Source organism: Spinacia oleracea, chromosome 5 (genome assembly GCF_020520425.1).
Source record: "Spinacia oleracea cultivar Varoflay chromosome 5, BTI_SOV_V1, whole genome shotgun sequence".
Taxonomy (NCBI): Eukaryota; Viridiplantae; Streptophyta; class Magnoliopsida; order Caryophyllales; family Amaranthaceae; genus Spinacia; species Spinacia oleracea.
This window is the reverse complement of record NC_079491.1, coordinates 86,411,412-86,424,049: the sequence shown is the minus strand read 5'-3', so window position 1 is coordinate 86,424,049 and position 12,638 is coordinate 86,411,412. Positions and strand designations below refer to the sequence as shown.

Below are 12,638 nucleotides of genomic sequence, written 5' to 3'. Positions count from 1 at the left end.
AATTAGAATTGGGCTTAGGGAATTAAATGATTGGGCTAGCTTAGGATTTAATTTAAACTCTGTGGATTGGGCTCGATTAAGAAAACAAATTGGACTTTTTATTTAAAACCCGAAGCTTTAAAAATCATTTGCAACTCATTTAATTTCCCGACTCAAGAATTAAATTCGTTTCGTAATTAATTAAAATAATAAATATTCTAATTAATTAAAATACATTAAATAAAATACATTTAAATATTATTTAAATGTTAATAAATCATAAAATGCTTTATAAATATAATAAAATATACTTATAAATATTATAAAAATACGAGGTATTACATTGTCACTATGGCATTCATTTGCCTTGGAGTATGATTTTGGGGTGGGAGACTAGCATGCGCATGATGTTCCCTAAAGGTATTTGCAAGTTGAGCTAGTTGGGTCTCAATCATCTTCAAGTGAGTGTTGGATTGTTTGAATCCATCCTGAAACTCGACATTCTTCTTGGCTTGCGCCCCCACAAACGACTCCATGAGAGCCTCAAGATTGGACTTGAGAGGCGGGAGTGGTGGAGGTGCAACGCCATAACCACTAAGGTTTGCTTGATATTGGTTGCCAAAGGTCCTCGGTCCATTGAATCCGGGAGGTAGCAATTGAGATGCACCATAAGGAACTCTCGAGTTCAAAGGATAACCCCCACTTGAGGCACCCCTAAATTGCCCATAAGAGTAGTTATAACCCCCTCCACCTTGATGGTTGGGATTATAACCCCCTTGGTTGTAATGGCCTTGATTTCCTAAACCTTGAGCTTGACCATAGGGCGCTTGGATTTAATAGCCTTGTGCTCTATAGCCACCTCGATTTTGGCTATCTTATCCACTTCCTTGGCCATAGCCTTGGTGGGGACCATACATGGAGGGCCCTCTAGGTTGCCTAGCAAAATTAGGATTGTTAGGGTTATCATTCCTAGACCTCTCATTGATGGCATTATCATACTCTACATCAAACTCTCCTTCATACGAAGGGCCAAAATCCACAAATGAAAAGTTATGAACTAAGGGGAATGCATCAGGGGAATGACTATAGTCTTGGCAATTTTCACAAAAGAATGTTCCCGGAGGCATCGAGCCATAAGAACTAACCTTGCCCTTCCCCTTAGAGAGAAGAGTGGCCGAGGGAGGAGGGATTGTAGACGGTGATGGCGGTTGGCTCGAAGCTCTCCCCGCGAATGGTGTGTTTTCAAGCTGTTCCAAGCGCGAGGTAAGCTTCTCTATCATCCGTGCTTGCTCTATGGCGTACACCGAACCCTTACCATCTTCACTCCTACCTTTCCCATCATAATCCCTTGTGCCTACATGCCAAGATTGGTAGTTTTGAACTACATCCTCAATGATTTCCTCTATTTGATCCTCAGTTTTATTCATAATGGGGCCTCCCGCGCCCGCATCAAGGCTTGTCTTCGAACTTGGACTCAACCCCAAGTAAAATGTTTGGAGGAACAACCATTTAGGAATCCCATGGTGTGGGCATTCCCTTTGGTACTCCTTGAAACGATCCCAAGCTTCGAAGAGTGACTCATCTCGGTTTTGCTCAAAGGATTGGATCTTGTGGCGACACTCCGCCGTCTTCCCATGCGAGTAGAACTTGTTTAAGAATGCACTTGTCACTTCGGTCTAAGTGCGAAGTGAGTTGGGCTTGACCTCCTTCTCAAGCCAATCACTTGCTCGCCCAAGTAGAGAGAACCGAAACAATGTCAACCTCACATAATCCGATGTGACTCCATTGTGCTTGATTGTGTCACAATAGTGCTCGAACTGTTTGAGATGTTCGTGAGGTGATTCATTACTCTTCCCACAAAAGGGGTGGCTTTGCACCAAATTGATCAAGGCGGGCCTGATCTCAAAGTTGTTGGCACCCGTTATTGGGGCTTGAATACCACATGTAGCTTCGAATGCCCCCGGTATTCCCAAGTTCTTAACCGGGAGCTCCATGTTCTCAAACACTTGCTCACTCTCTTTTTGTTCCTCACCAACACTCAACGATGCGAATCTGTTATTGCTTGATGAGCTAAACCGTACACGCCTTTGTCTCCTAAGTGTCCTCTCCAATTCAAGGTCAAGAGGATAGAGGATCCTTTGACGAGCACGCCCCCTAACAAGCATACAAACTCAAGAAAAACCGTGAGCAATGCCAAGGAAAACGAAAGCTACGCGAAATTGCAATGTTTTTGTATTTTCTAATGATGAACTAGTCTCAACTAAAACTCAAAAACAACATCCGTTCCCCGGAAACGACGCCATTTTGATAAGGTGTATTTTCCGTCGTTGATAGAAAACAACCTATGCAAACAATATTTATAAAACCACTCAACTACCGGCTAGCTGTAAGCAAAGGGATCGTCCCAAAGAAACAGTGGTTAATGAGTTTTAAAGTCAATCTAGTTCGAACAAGGATTTGGTTTTGAATTGTCACTGTTAAGAATCTAAAAAATGAAGAATTATGCTAAATTGAATCAAAAAAGAGAAACGTTAGGGAGTCGGGGATAGGCTAGGGAAACCGGGGGAAATGAATTCAACTATCTAGCAATGGTGATCATGCAACGAAATGGTGATTAGGCAAATGGCATCTAAAGACGAACCCGCCACCTCTCGGATAGGGAACGCTAAGCGTCTAATCCACGGAAGAGCTTTCGCCTAATCCTAGATTAAACTAACTAGCATATAATAGGCACCGCCATTTGATCACACAAGGTGGGCCCACAATCTCTTTCCAAACCTATCCTATGGTTCCACGTGACTCTAATCGAATAGCATTTGCAATTACCACTCAACTAGCATGGATATCCTATCATCAAATCATATTTAATCACATGAATCAACCAACAATCAATCAACCATTTCCCCTAATTAAGCCCCTAGTGCAAATGGACTTAAGGAATTTCCAGTTTTGTGCGGTCGAGTGGCATTTTGTGTGCCCGTTTTGTGACCCCACTCGACCGCCCGAAAACAGGTGATCCTTAAGCAGCTTTGGCATGTCTTAAGTAGTTTAAGATTTTAGGTAAGCAAAGCCTATTGCTAGTAATCTCCAAATTACTCTTGGTTAATAAATTAATACCATAATTAATCCCTTTGCCACAACATAATTCCATTGTTGTTTGAGTTGAAACCACAATCAACGTGCTCCTTTGGGATGCCTTACCACCTAAGTCTACTAAAATAGCACCTCGCTTTGGCGTAAACCTACTATCTTAGATCCTTAGATTTTTGTAAGTCCTTGATTTGGAAGGCAATTTTTAAACTCAATATTACTTGGACCTAGTTGTTTCTATGTTGGTTCGATTATTTAGTGAACTCAATTTAACCGAGTCATATGAAACTGTTGGAAATCCTTGTGAGAAATACAAAAGAAAATGAGTGGGAAGTGGGAAAATGTGGGAATATGAAAAGTCTAACTTGGGAAAAACACAAACCATATTCAATGTTTATATTTGGGGACTTGAGGGAATCATTTGTTTAAGAAAGCATGTGAGTGGGCATGGGTGGAAACACAACACACACACGCGCGCGTGGGGTGGGCCGTGGGCCTTGGGCCTTGGGCCTTGGTACTTGGTACTTGGCGAATGCGGTTCGCGGGCGTGGGGTGGGTTTTGTGGTCCGGGTCTTTCTTTTTGGTCAGTGAAGGGTTTAATTAATTCGGGCAGAGAATTAATCAAACCACTAATCTCGTAACTGCCCCATTAACCCCTCTTAATGACCGTTTTAACTACCCATTAATCTCTCAGTAAATCGTGTAACCTCCCACTACTCCACTACTAGCCGTTTATGGCTGTTGCAGCCTCTCTATAAATACCTCATTCCGGTTTTTCCATAAACACACAATCACAAAGCATTCTCTACTCTTCTCTCTCAATACTAAACACTGTTCTTGTATTTTCTGGGCAAATATTCTGGTCTCCAACCGAGGCTTGTGAGTGCACACAATCCTTGGTGTCGTGTAAACCCTGGAGGGCAACCGCAAGCGTTCTACTGCATCGGAGGTAGCGCGGAATTGTCTTTTAGAGCAGTGGTCCGGCCACGGCACGACAATAAGTTCAGTTTGTATTACGCAATATCCAGTTAATTCGTTCCAATTACTTATTTAGCTAACAATCTAAAAGATAATTATTTTGTTATGGGTATGAATATGTCAAAATTTCTTATTCCTGATATGTCGAAATTGGAACCTCTTGATGGGAAAAATTATAAACGTTGGGCTGTTAGGATGAGATTTTATTTGGAGCAAATTGATGTTGCGTATGTTATTTCTGATGTTGTGAAACCTGATGATGATGATGATGAATTGCATGATTTTGAGGTTAAGTTTGCTAAGGATGATAGAACCTGTAAGGGAATGTTGTTGCATCATATGTCGAATGCTTTGCTTGATATTTATATGGGCTATAATCATGCTAGGGATATTTGGGATGGTTTAGAGAAAAAGTATGGAACTGATGATGCTGGTACGAAACGTTATTGTGTTAGTAAATGGTTAGGCTTTCAAGTTGAGGATGATAAACCTATTATTGATCAGATTCATGCATATGAGAATATTTGCATTGCTATGGCTGCTGAGGGTTTGAACATTTGTGATATCACTCTTGCTATTGTTTTAATTGAAAAACTGCCACCTTCATGGAAAGATTTTATAAACCAGTTAATGCATAAGAAGAAAGACATTACCCTAGAGGAACTCGTAGGTCACCTAAAAATTGAGGAGGAGAACCGTATTAAGGATAAGGGTCAATCTATATTTTCTGGTTCTGCTAAAGCTAATCTGGTTGAACCTAAGGGCAATTTCTATTCTGATAAGTTTAAGGGGAAGGGCAGTCAGTTCAAGCCTCAAGGGAAAATCCAGAAGTATAAGTTTAAGGGTAACTGTTTTGAATGTGGGAAGGCTGGTCACAAGTCCAGGGATTGTAGGGTCAAGAAGAAGCCAGATCAGAATCAAGCTCACCTTGTTGAAGCAGTTGTTGATCCTAACAATTTTATTGCTCTTGTTTCAGAGGCTAACTTGACAGGTGATGTTGCTGAATGGATCGTTGATACAGGAGCAACCAGGCACATTTGCACCAACAAAGAAATGTTCACCTCCTATGATAAAACTGATGGTGAAAATGTATTCATGGGTAACTCTGCTTCCGCAACTGTGCAAGGTAAAGGGAAGATCGTTCTCACTCTCACTTCTGGAAAAACACTCACTTTAACTAATGTTTTGCATGTTCCAGAAATGCGTAGGAACTTAATTTCTGGTAGTTTACTTATGAAAGATGGTTTGAAATTGTCCTTCGATTCTGATAGACTAGTTATTACTCACAATGGGGAATTTGTGGGAAAGGGTTTTAGTAATGGGGGGTTGTTTACTCTTGATGTTTCCATTGAAATTATGAATAAGAAAGCTAGTACTTCTTCTGCTTATATTGCTGAGTCTATTGATTTATGGCATGCTAGATTGGGTCATGTTAATATTGCTTCAATTAAAAAACTTAAACAAATGAACATGATTCCAAGCTTTTCTAAAACTGATTTTGCAAAATGTGAAGTATGTGTTGAAGCAAAATTTGCAAAGAAACCCTTTAAATCAATAGATAGACATACAGAAGTACTAGAACTTGTTCATAGTGACTTGGGGGATTTTAAAAACTATGAAATCAGGGGTGGTAAAAGATATTACATTACTTTTGTTGATGACTGCTCTAGATTCACCATGGTTTATCTTCTCAGGTCTAAGGATGAGGCCGAGGAGATGTTCCTCAAGTACAAGGCTGAAGTTGAAAACCATCTAGATAGAAAAATCAAGAGACTTAGGAGTGATAGGGGGGTGAGTATGACCCTAACACTCTTAAGGCGTTTTGTGAACAGAATGGTATAGTTCACGAAACAATAGCTCCTTACACACCCGAACAAAACGGGATTGCTGAAAGGAAAAATAGAACTTTAAAAAATATGATGAATTCAATGGTAATTAGTTCTGGGCTTCCTGATAATATATGGGGGGAAGCTATTCTTTTTGCTTGTCATGTTTTGAACAGGGTGCCTCACAAGAAACTGGACAAGACCCCATATGAGCTATGGAAAGGTCGAGCACCAAGCCTGAAATACTTGAAAGTGTGGGGGTGCTTAGCAAAGGTTTCCTTAACTAGTTTCAAAAGGGACAAGATTGGTCCCAAAACGGTTAATTCTATTTTTATTGGTTATGCTTATCAAAGTTCTGCTTATCGTTTTCTAGTTAAGGGTGCTAACAACTCCTATGCAAGTGGTAACATTACTGAAGCAAGAGATGCTGAGTTTTTTGAAAACACCTTTCCTTTGAAAATCTCTTGCATTAATGATGTACCATCTTCTAGCACTTCTAATGTTTTACCCATTGCTCCTTCTTCCACTACTAATAATGAGTCTGATTTAGAGCCAAGGAGAAGCAAAAGGGCAAGAAAGGAAACAATTTTGGTGATGATTTTGTTACTGCTTTCCTAACCGAACCTTTCTTGATTACTGATGATTTTGTGTATGTATTTATTCTAGAAGACGACCCTAGAACCTTTGAAGAGGCAATGAGGTCAGTTGATGCAGTTTTCTGGAAAGAGGCCATTGATAGCGAGTTTCAGCCAATCCTAAGTAATAATACATGGTAATTGGTTGATCTGCCTAGAGGTTGCAAACCCATCACCTGTAAGTGGATTTTTAGGAAAAAGTTGAAATCATGTGGATCCATTGACAAGTATAAGGCCAGGATTGTGGTAAGAGGTTTTACTCAAAAACATGGCATTGATTATTTTGATACATACTCTCCTGTAACTAAAATTGCAACCATTAGAACCTTAATTGCTCTTGCATGCATTCATGATCTTGTTGTGCATCAAATGGATGTGAAAACTGCATTTTTGAATGGTGATTTAGATGAAGAGATTTATATGGTTCAACCTAAAGGTTTTGTTGTTCCAGGTCAAGAAAACAAAGTTTGTAAACTGGTCAAGTCATTGTATGGGCTTAAGCAGGCGCCTAAGCAATGGCATGACAAGTTTGACAAGACAATGACTAGTAATGGCTATCATGTAATGAAGGTGATTCTTGCGTTTATTATAAACATGATTCTTCTGGTTGTGTGATTATTTGTCTTTATGTGGATGACATGCTAATTTTTGGTACTGATTTGGATCGAGTGAGTGAAACATGCAAATGAACTTTTGAGTTCTAAATTTGATATGAAAGATATGGGTGAGGCAGATGTGATTTTGGGAGTGAAAATTATTAGAACTCCAAATGGCATATGTCTCAGCCAAGCTCACTATGTTGAAAAGCTTCTTAAAAAGTTTGATTCATTTGATGTCGATCCAATCAAGACCCCTTATGATATAAGCATTCATTTAAAGAAAAACAAAGGTGATACTGTCTGTCAATCTGAGTACGCTAAAATATTTGGTAGTGTTATGTTTCTCATGAACTATACTAGACCTAACATTGCCTATTCCGTAAGTAGATTGAGCAGGTACACTCATAACCCAAGCAATGAGCATTGGGGTGCTTTAAGGCGATTGCTTAGGTACCTAAGGGGTACCATGGATTGGGGATTGCACTACTCCAAGTTTCCAGGAGCATTGGAGGGTTATTGTGATTCCAACTGGGTATCCGGAAATGATGAAGTCAACTCCACTAGTGGTTATGTCTTCACCCTAGGGGGTGGAGCTGTTTCTTGGAAATCATGTAAGCAATCTTGTACTGCTCTGTCTACTATGGAATCTGAGTTTATTGCTCTTGAATTGGCAGGTCATGAGGCAGAATGGTTGAGGAACGTGCTTGCAGATATTCCACTGTGGGGGAAGCCAGCTCCCTCAGTTGCACTTCATTGTGATTCGCAATCTGCTATTGCCGTGGCAAACAACCAAGCCTACATTGGGAACAAAAGACACATTCGTTTGAGGCACAAGGCTGTCAAAGAATTGCTGTCAAGTGGAGTGATATCACTGGACTATGTCAAGTCCGAAAAGAACATCGCGGATCCGTTAACGAAAGGCCTATGTAAGAAACTAGTTTTGGAAACATTATGTAAGATCCGTTAATGAGAGGGGATGGGCTTGAGGCCCATTGGATGAATTATAAGGTAATGAACTCCTACTCACTATGAGTTCAAAGGGAACATTATGTAATAATTCAGAAGCACAAATTTTATTTTTTGTCCATCCCTTAGATGTTTATGATGTGCTTGCTATTATTGAACGAGGTTGAGCATACGGCTCTTAATGAACCCATATCCATATTTTTTGTGGTGTGATGTAGCTTACACTTGATGGGATTCACCTACTTAGGTGTGGAAGGGAGGTCGCTTCCTATGAGAATTGCATGGGCTATTCTCTACAGCACCTATGAGCATCCAGGTTATGGACGTATGGCCAGTATGATGCGTCAGTTTTATTGGCGGAGATTCAGAATATCATACATGTTCAATTGTATGCTTTGAGTAATGAGTTTCTAACCTCCTATTAAGTTCAATACGAAAGTCACTTGGTAGGAAAGAAATTCTAGCTTGAATGTCACTAAGTGTTAATTCAAGTCGCAAGACATTGACACCTATTCAATTGTTTGTTTTGCCCAGAAATTCAATTCTTTTATTTCTTTCTTTTTCTTCTCATCTTCGGACCCGTGGGGGATTGTTGTAAATCCTTGTGAGAAATACAAAAGAAATGAGTGGGAAGTGGGAAAATGTGGGAATATGAAAAGTCCCACATGGGAAAAACACAAACCATATTCAATGTTTATATTTGGGCACTTGAGGGAATCATTAATTTGTTTAAGAAAGCATGTGAGTGGCATGGGTAGACACACAACACACACATGCGCGCGCGCGCGGGCCTGGCCGTGGGTCGTTGGCCATGGGCCTTGTTACTTGGTACTTGGTACTTGGCGAATGCGGTTCGCGGGCGTGGGGTGGGTTTTGTGGTCCGGGTCTTTCTTTTTGGTCAGTGAAGGGTTTAATTAATTCGGGCAGAGAATTAATCAAACCACTAATCCCGTAACTGCCCCATTAACCCCTCTTAATAACCGTTTTAACTACCCATTAATCTCTTAGTAAATCGTGTAACCTCCCACTGCTCCACTACTAGCCGTTTATGGCTGTTGCAGCCTCTTTATAAATACCTCATTCCGGTTTTTCCATAAACACACAATCACCGTGAAGCTCAGTAAGAGATTTCTCCATGCTGTTCATGTTGTAATTCAACTTGAACTGATCATATCCATTATGAAGCGAATGGAGAATGATGTCAATAGCCATTTCATTTGAGACGTCAGAATCTAGAGCTCTCATGTTCTCAAAGAGTCCAATCATTTTAAGAACATGTGGGCTCACTGGTTCTCCTTTCACTACTACAAAACCCTTGGTTTCTGGACGCTGGTACCTCGACGCTTGGCTTTGGGCGTTGGGAGGAAAACTTTACTCTCCTCGATTTTTGGCGTCTACGATTATCTAGACAGCTTTCTGCGTCGAAAGTGCACGTGTAAGGCACGTGTATTCAAGTTTAGTAGGAATATTACGGAGCAATATTGTACTCCACAGGGGATTTAATAAAGGCCTGCTCTTGAATTAATTCGCCTCCCACGCTCTATCACTCTTAACTCCCAGCAACCGCATCTTCTCTCAAACCCTAAACCATTTCATCTGCAAATCATCCCTGGGGAAGGACTCAATTCTCACATTGTCACTTCGCCATTGCCTTCAGTTTTGATGCGCCTTCGGTTCTTACCTTATTTTACTGATTTGATTAGGGATTTTTTAGGGTTTAATTTTGTAAATTTGATCTAATATTTTCGATTTTTTTCCATTGAATTCCTCCTCTCATCATCTGTGTTTTCTACTCAATTGCGGCAGAGTGGCGCAAAACCCCGTCAAAGATTCTTCTACTTCAGATCCAATTTGCAGTTTCTTCTCAATTTCACTTGATTCTGTTGGACGGACTTTCCGAGGTACTCATAAAATCACTTGAATCGTTCTTTCTTGGAGATTGTTAATTAAATATGATGAAACATGTGAATTTGCAAATGTTAATTTGATAATTTTGACCCTGTAGTTTCGACATGGTAAGAATTATTATGATAAACATCGGGATATTGATCAATTTGTTAGAGTTTATTTATGCTTGTTCGTATTCGAAGGTTTTGGTGTCCCGTTGTGTATTATTTTATCTAATTCACATTTGAATGTCTCGTATAGAGTAAGATAATAGGGGGTAATTTGTTTATATTTGTAGTTAATTGATCTTTTAGAATTGCATAATTACATAGTATTTAGCTGATGCTTGTTTGGTCCCTTCAAAAATAAAATAAAAAGAGCTGATGCTTGTTTGGTGTATGGGTTTTTAGCAATTTCTTGCTTGCTGTACCTAAACTCTCTTTTTGGTAATATTCCCTTACTTTGCCCCCCCACAAAAAAGAAGCTTACTGTATTACCCTCTTATATGAGTAGTATGATTAGTTGTAAGAAAAGAAGAAACAAATAACGTGTTAGGTCTAGTTGAGTACTACTACTGACCTTCACTAGAAATAAATAAAAGAAGAATTGTTTGAAAATAATAGTCTATAATGTAATAGGTCATAGTTACTTTTAGTTAATTTCATCCTAATTTTCCATGTCGTAAACCAAATTTAATACTTCATCTGTCACAATTTCTCTCTTTTGAAAAATCATCTGATAAAAATAGCATACACTACCCTTTTACTGCAGGATATTCCCCTATTTGTTGCATTAAGATGAGTTTTACTCTGTTTAACAAAATAGAGTGCAGACCCCCAAAGCTGAACTCCATAAATTAATACAACACTGTAATCAAGGACTTACTTTTAAGAAATTTGGAAATCCATTTACATTTTTGGAAAGGCAAAATGATACGAGCCAAACTTATACGGAGTAATATTTACTATTTAGCTTAACTTTGCTCGGCTTGGCTTTACGCTTGTTGAGCTTAAAATCAATCACAACTAGACTCGTATTTGAACTCGAACTTGATTTATAAATAATGTATCGTTTCCCTCTTTTGACTCCCCGTGAACATTACACTTACTTTTGCTGGTTTGATGTATTTTACCATACGTTTGGTCTATCTATGTAGGTAGAAAAATCCTGAAGATATTTTAATTGCTAATGGAATGAGTCTCACAGTTGAACCCCACAAGCCTATGAAATGTGCAATATATTTTTATTAGTTTGGGAGGGGAGCAAAATTTATGAATGGCTAATCATTTATACTTTTAGTTTCTAATACTTTTTCCTTTATTTACTGGTCATACTTAGTAAATAGTATTTAGCTAGCCATTTGTAATTTTTAATCCCCTAAAAATTTAGAATGATAATTTGTGCAACAGATATGAGTTTATTTGTTGATTTTTAGCAGTATGCAATTTCTATTTGTGTGGACTATTTTTTATAATTTTCATTAACTACTTGTATTTGAATATTATACTCTATGATTATAAATCAACATAGTCGTTTATCTGGTCTACCACAAATGGTTTTGGAGTAGATCCTTGGTTACATTCGTTGTTTAACTAAGTCAACTAAATTTTAGATTCCTACAATAATAGAACTTGTCGCGCGTTTTATCCGATCATCCTCCATGGGCATGTAGTACTGTACCATATGTTATGTGATCTCCATGAAAACAACAATAAGCCCTTTGAATAGGATTCAAGTGCTCAGTTTTACATGCCTATTGGTAGATATATAAGCAGAGATTATAGTGGGTTGGTAGGCCTTATAGCTAACACGGCTGTCTCTCATGTGTGTATGTTGTGTTAGGCATGGAGAGAGATATAGAATAATTTGTTCTTACTTTGTTATGTACTATTTGTGGAATACTATTCATTGTCATTGCCACTAATTAACTAGTTGCTCCCTCGATATGGGATTTTTTTGGAGGTATTAAGGGACCACTCTCTTGTGGCATTCTGCCTTTTTTTTAATCTCTCTTATGGGTGATTTGGTTGAACATGAATTGCAGGATATATCAAAATTGATTGTGTAGTCTTGCGCTTTTAATCTTTTTTTTTTCCCGTCATTCTACTTGATTTTGAATGACTTTTGGTCCCTTCTTTGTACCATCTGCAATAAGTAATTGTAAAATTTTCAAGCGTTGTATTCTGCAACGCTCATTCACATATTTTTTTCCTCTATGGAGAAATGTTCCAGGCAACAACACTTGAATCATGTGATAATTATTGTTTCATAATATGAATGCACTATGTTTGATGATTTGCAGGATACAAATGACAGTTCATCTTTCATAAACATCAGATGATGGATTAAAAATCTGGAGTCTGCAGCCCATATATATCATATTGGCTAGAAAGCTATCTGACGCGCCTCAGTTAAAGGTAGAATTTCTATTGATTTATCTCTCAGATTTTACTAATGACAGGACAAGTACTCCAGAATTTAAAAAGCCTTTTAGAATCTCTGTGGTAGTTTGTTGTTAGATTGGTTCTTCACGTGATGTTTGAGTATCTGATATCAGTATTAACTTTTTTTTTGAGTATCTGATATCAATATTAACTAAAACATTTAGCAATTGTTTTGTACTGTTATTAACATTAGTACTTGGTAGTTTATCGCTGCACGAAAGCTCGACTCTTCAA

The 12,638-nt window shown here is 38.6% G+C and overlaps 1 pseudogene; it reads left to right on the top strand.

Annotated features, from left to right (window-relative positions):
* The first annotated feature begins 1,494 nt into the window (after positions 1-1,494).
* LOC130462220 (uncharacterized) lies at positions 1,495-1,595 on the top strand (annotated as a pseudogene).
* The last annotated feature ends 11,043 nt before the right edge of the window (positions 1,596-12,638 follow it).